Here is a 5,734-nt window from a genome sequence, read left to right as displayed (position 1 = left end):
GGCTCAGAGCCTGGAGCCTGTTTCCGATTCTGTGTCTCCCTCTCTCTCTGCCCCTCCCCCGTTCATGCTCTGTCTCTCTCTGTCCCAAAAATAAATAAACGTTGAAAAAAAAATTAAAAAAAAAAAAAGAAAGATCAAAGAAAAGTTACTGCCCAACCTTCTTAGAAGTGTTTTCATGAAAATCTGAAAAGCTAGAGACATCCAGGTGCAAGAGAGGGAACATTAAAGGGAACTGGCAGAAACGTTTCTGGAAAACCAGCACCTCTGTGCAGTTCCCAGTATGAGGTCTTCAGTCAAGCATCTGGTGGAGGGCCTGGGGCTACTTTTGGTCAGGAGGTCTACCAGTCAGGAAGTAGAATTGGATGTGGCCTAGGGGAAAATATGACAAACTGGAATTCATTAGGCAATCCTGCATCTGTCCTTCATCATATCTGAATCAAAGATCTTCAGAGATAGTGGTTACTGCTATATGTCTACCTCCCAAGTCTCAGGTGACTTTCAATTTCAACCAACTCTTACACAAAATCACAGGGAAGGGCTTCTGAGAAACAGTTCTTTTTGTCATCTAGTTAAGAGTAGAACAGTTCAGCACACCTGTCTTAGTGGCTTCTTTTCCAATGCCTGTTTTTATGATTTACTCTTCCTCATTTATGGCAATAACTAGAATCTCCAAGGCAGTGGTAAAATAGGAATTATGATGAGTGGATCTTCCTAAATAGTTCCTTATTTTAATTGAAATGTTTTAGAGTTTTGTTATTTAGACTGACATTTTCTGTTGGTTTCTAGAAAATTGCCTTTATTGTAGTTAAGTAGAGTCTTATTACTTATTAGGATGGACTTCTGAACTGTATTAAATGCCTTTTCAACAGGTACTGGTATCACAGTTTTGTTTTTCCTTTTGGATTTGGTGATGTAATCAATTGTGTTGATTTTCTAGTATCGCACTACTCTTTTATTCCTGGAATAAATCCTTCTTGGTCATGCCATATTATTATTGTGAAACATTGCTAAATTCTTTTTGTTACTATCATAACTTTTGCATATAGTTATAAATGAGACTACCCTTTTTAGATTCATCTGTGTGAATCATGGATTATTTTTCTGGGATGCTTCAAAATGAAGACTTAATAATTTGAATAGATCACACAAGGCATTATAAATGACCAGCAAAATAGGGAAAGAAGAGGAGATTCAGTGTTTACCCTCATGGCATCTTTCCCATTGGTTGACCTCTGGGTCCTGAGATAAATGACTTACTGCACAACTGATCTGCAATCTCTCATGTCTTTCTCTTCACATTTGTTATTTCATTACGTAGTCATTAATGGGAAAGACCATCTGCTATGATGTTTTTATATAACAGATTTAGTCATTCATTTGTGCTGAGAAGATAGAGGAAGATATTCAGTACAAAATGCTCTTTTATTTTCTCTGAATTCAGTAGAACATAAGCATTATTTTCTGGTCATCCCCTTAACAAAATTAATATTTACACAATGTTAAAAACATAACTTTGATTCTATAAAGGCCTCACTAGAAATGCAAGTTTTTTATAATGTCAACCACAGTAATTTCAATAAATTTGTATCAAGTTCATTCCATGAGCCTGATAATGTCATTCAACAAAAAAAATCCACTTTATACATCTTCAAAATATATACATTTCCTACTTGAATTACTAAAAGAAAACAAGGATCTGTATACATTTATAACTTGTACAGTCTTTTTGCTATGAGGGAAAAGGTACAGGTTGCCTTAGTTTTTGCTTGCCTTTGTGGAGGACAAGTAGATATAGGCTTATGGGGCTAAGGCCTGACTTCTGTTGGAATGGCTCAGAAACAGAGCGAGGACATTTAGGGGTCAAAGAATCCATAAAGGCAAATTGGTTTGTGCCTGCCTCAAGCTGTGGTGTTAATATTAGTAGAGAAGATGTTGTAGAAATGTGAGGAAGAAAACGATAAAAGTGATATTTAAATTGCTATGAAGCTTGAATCTGAGCCCTTTTCCATTATTCCAGAATCATTACTAATATGAGAGAAGCAGAGAGACCCAAGCCCAATGAAAAACCATAGGAAGTTATTGGAACACATGAAAATCCCAGCTAGTGAATAAAATCTATCACACTGGCAAAACAGTGTGAGTGAAAATCTTTTAAACATGCACCACCTGCAGGGCCTGAATGTGGAGGAATACAAGATTAAGATGATGCTGGGGAGAACTGGGGGTCAGTCAAACTCACCTCCCTAAGAAAAGCCTGTCTGTGATGTATTGAGTTACAGACCATTAGGGTGATAAGACAAGCTCAGAGGCTCAAGACTCATCTCTCCTATAATGTATATATCAGAACACATGGCAGAGATGTTAAGGCTCAGCTTCCTAAATCTAGTCATCTCTAAAACAAGGATTAGATCTTAAATAGTTCTATTGCTTTATTATTAGAGTTATAGCAAGTATAAGTGCTAAATTATTTTATATTGCCCTTCATACCAAACTGGCAATACCATAAAGATAATAACTGAGATAGAATATTGAATATTTATTGATCACCTACTATGTGCAAAACTACAAAGATAAATCGGACATTGTCCTGGACTTCAGGAGTAAAATGTAGTAAAAATCTAGGGGTGCCTGGATGGCTCAGTCAGTTAAGCATCCAACTTTGGCTCAGGTCATGATCATCTCTTGGTCCTTGGGTTTGAGCCCTGTGTCAGGCTCTGTGCTGACAGCCTGCTTCGGATTCTGTGTCTCCCTCTCTCTCTGCCCCTCCCCCGCTTGCACTCTGTCTCTCTTTGTGTCTCAAAAATAAACATTAAAAAAGAAGTTCAGGGGCACCTGGGTGGCTCAGTCGGTAGGGCATCCAACTTCAGCTCAGGTCATGATCTCACAGTTCATGAGTTCGAGCCCCGCATCAGGCTCTGTACTGACAGCTCAGAGCCTGGAACCTGCTTCAGATTTTGTGTCTCCCTCTCTCTCTCTGTCCCTCCCCCACTCACGCTCTGCCTTTCTCTCTCAAAAATAAACATTAAAAATTTTTTTTAAAAAGAAGTTCATGGGGCGCCTGGGTGGCGCAGTCGGTTAAGCGTCCGACTTCAGCCAGGTCACGATCTCGCGGTCCGTGAGTTCGAGCCCCGCGTCGGGCTCTGGGCTGATGGCTCAGAGCCTGGAGCCTGTTTCCGATTCTGTGTCTCCCTCTCTCTCTGCCCCTCCCCCATTCATGCTCTGTTTCTCTCTGTCCCAAAAATAAATAAATGTTGAAAAATTTAAAAAAAAAAAAAAAAAAAAAAAAAAGAAGTTCATGCTCTAGTGACAGAAATAGACATACATAAATAACTTTAAGTTCATTGTAACAAGAATAATAATAGAGGAGAATTTTATCAGTGTGTTGGGGAATGGAGATGTGGGGAAGGATGAATAAAGCTAATAGTTGGGAAAAGACAGTTTATATAACATTCCAGTGTGGTCTAGGAGTTCTTGTCCCAGCTGGATTACTAATAAGTTGCATGACCCTCAACAGGTGTCTGAGCTTTTGTTTTCTCATCTGTAAAATTAAAGAGCTATTCTAAAATGATTTCTCAGGTTCCCCCTACAGAACAAAGTCTCTACCTCATACATACATATCTCAATTTATACAATGAGTATTATTCTTAAAATTCTAGAGTAACTCAAATTTTGTAAATTTAATTTTCAATTTTATTCTCATAGTGATTTAGATTTACTTAAGCTTCTGTTGATGATGGCCCCCAATATGTTACTTTCAGTTTAACTTGTTATATAATTAATGTTCTATATAAACAAATTGGAAAATATTGGCAATTTAAAGAAAACTTCTGATGCTTTTTTATAATACATAGGGTTATTTTGCATTTTTTATGGTGAAATCTGTGTGTTGTATCAGGTTTTCACATGAGTTACAAAATTAAAATACACAAAGCATTGTGAAGGAAAATCATTTTGAAGCAAGAATCATGTAACCAAGAAAACAAAAATTAACATGAGTGGGCAAAATAGGGTCCTTTTTTCAGACGTTGAAAGAGATTTTATTAACCAAAACCCTCTGTAAAATAATTGTTCAAGGACATACAGCAGCAAAACGAAAGGAATATAAGAATGAGGAAGACATGAAATACAAGAGGAAAAAAGTGTTCAGACTCAACCATAAGTGTAATTTATTTCTCAGTTCACAGGAAATTGACAAATCTTGGGTCATTTGTGTGGCTAACTCAGTTGGGCTTCTAACTCCTGATTTCAGCTCAGGTCACGATCTCACAGTCGTTAAGCTTGAGACATGCAGTCAGGTTGCTCACTGGCCATGGACCTGTTTAGTATTCATTCTCTCCCTCTGCCCCTCCCCCAATGCATGTGGGGACCCTCTCTCTCTCCCTCAAATACATTTTAAAAGTTAAAAATAAAAGAAATTAACAAATCTTTTATCAGAGTGGGAGATTTTTAAAACACTTTTCCCAGAAATCTATAGACAAAAGCAAGTAAAAATACAGAGGCTTGAATTAAACCTGATCCACTAGAATTCTCAAGATGACTGACAGCTTTGAGGCAATTAGTCCAGACTGGAGCAAGAAGGTCAGAGGGTTCCAAAACAAATGGAACAGATTGGTCAGTTGACATATTTGACCTATTTTAGAGGAAAATTACAGCTCTGTCCAAGTTTGAGAGCAGAACATTATTGAAACTAAGCAGAGAAAAAAAATCCTGTGATTATGGACTTCAGAGAAAGCAAGACGTTTTAGAAATATAATCATAGTATACTATATGACTCGGCTATGAATAAATATTCCATAGTCATAATAAGGTATCACTGAATAATGTTTTAATAAGAAATTGTTGTATAGCCATTTTGGGAGGATTGGGTGAAGGAATGTAGTGTGAGTCTGTGTGCATACACAGCATGTAGGAGAAGGGTAAGAGAGCTAAATCCTCATTTCCCAACTTTACAAATTCAGGATGCCACGCCTAAGCCAGAAAAACATCAAGGTGTTGCAAATATCAATGTATCTTATTTGGAACTATGGATAGAAATACCACAGAAAACAGCTAAAGTTTGAAAGTAGTTAACTCTGAAGAGTGCAACTTAGATTAAGGAGAGATGGAACAGGGTGGGGGCTGCTGTTTTCTATTTATAGAATATTTTGACTTTCAAAAAAAATCTACTTAAAAATGTTGATAAGAACAGGGGCACCTGGGTGGCTCAGTCAATCAAGCATCTCACTTCAGCTCAGGTCATGATCTCATGGCTCATGAGTATCAAGCCCCACATCCAGCTCGCTATTGTCAGCAAGAGCCTGCTTTGGATCCTCTGTCCCCATCTCTCTCTGCCTCTCCCTCACTCATTCTCTCTCTCTCTCTCTCTCTCTCTCTCTCTCAAAAGAAATAAACTTTAAAAAATGTTGATAACAAAATTTAAATAGCCAAAATCACATTGAATCTGAAAAAGCAACTGACTAGTGATACCTGATCATGGAAGTGGTATGTGATCAGATTAACTCAAGATCAAAGATGTACAAGGGCTCAGGACACAAAAATGTAGTGAGGAGATACACAACCATAGAACAACAGGTTTTGTCTAACTTGACCTGCCCAGGACTTTCTTCTGTTACAACAAATATTTTTTAAACATCTTTTTGTGACTTAAAAATTATAGAATTTGTCAATGAAATGCTATTGCCAATTTCTGTATTCTGGTTGTCATTTTAACTTTTCTAAGTGTTAGTTTCTTATA

The sequence above is a fragment of the Puma concolor genome, chromosome E2 (assembly GCF_028749965.1).
Source record: "Puma concolor isolate L17-30 chromosome E2, mPumCon1.1.hap2, whole genome shotgun sequence".
Taxonomy (NCBI): Eukaryota; Metazoa; Chordata; class Mammalia; order Carnivora; family Felidae; genus Puma; species Puma concolor.
Note: the sequence above shows the minus strand (reverse complement) of the source record.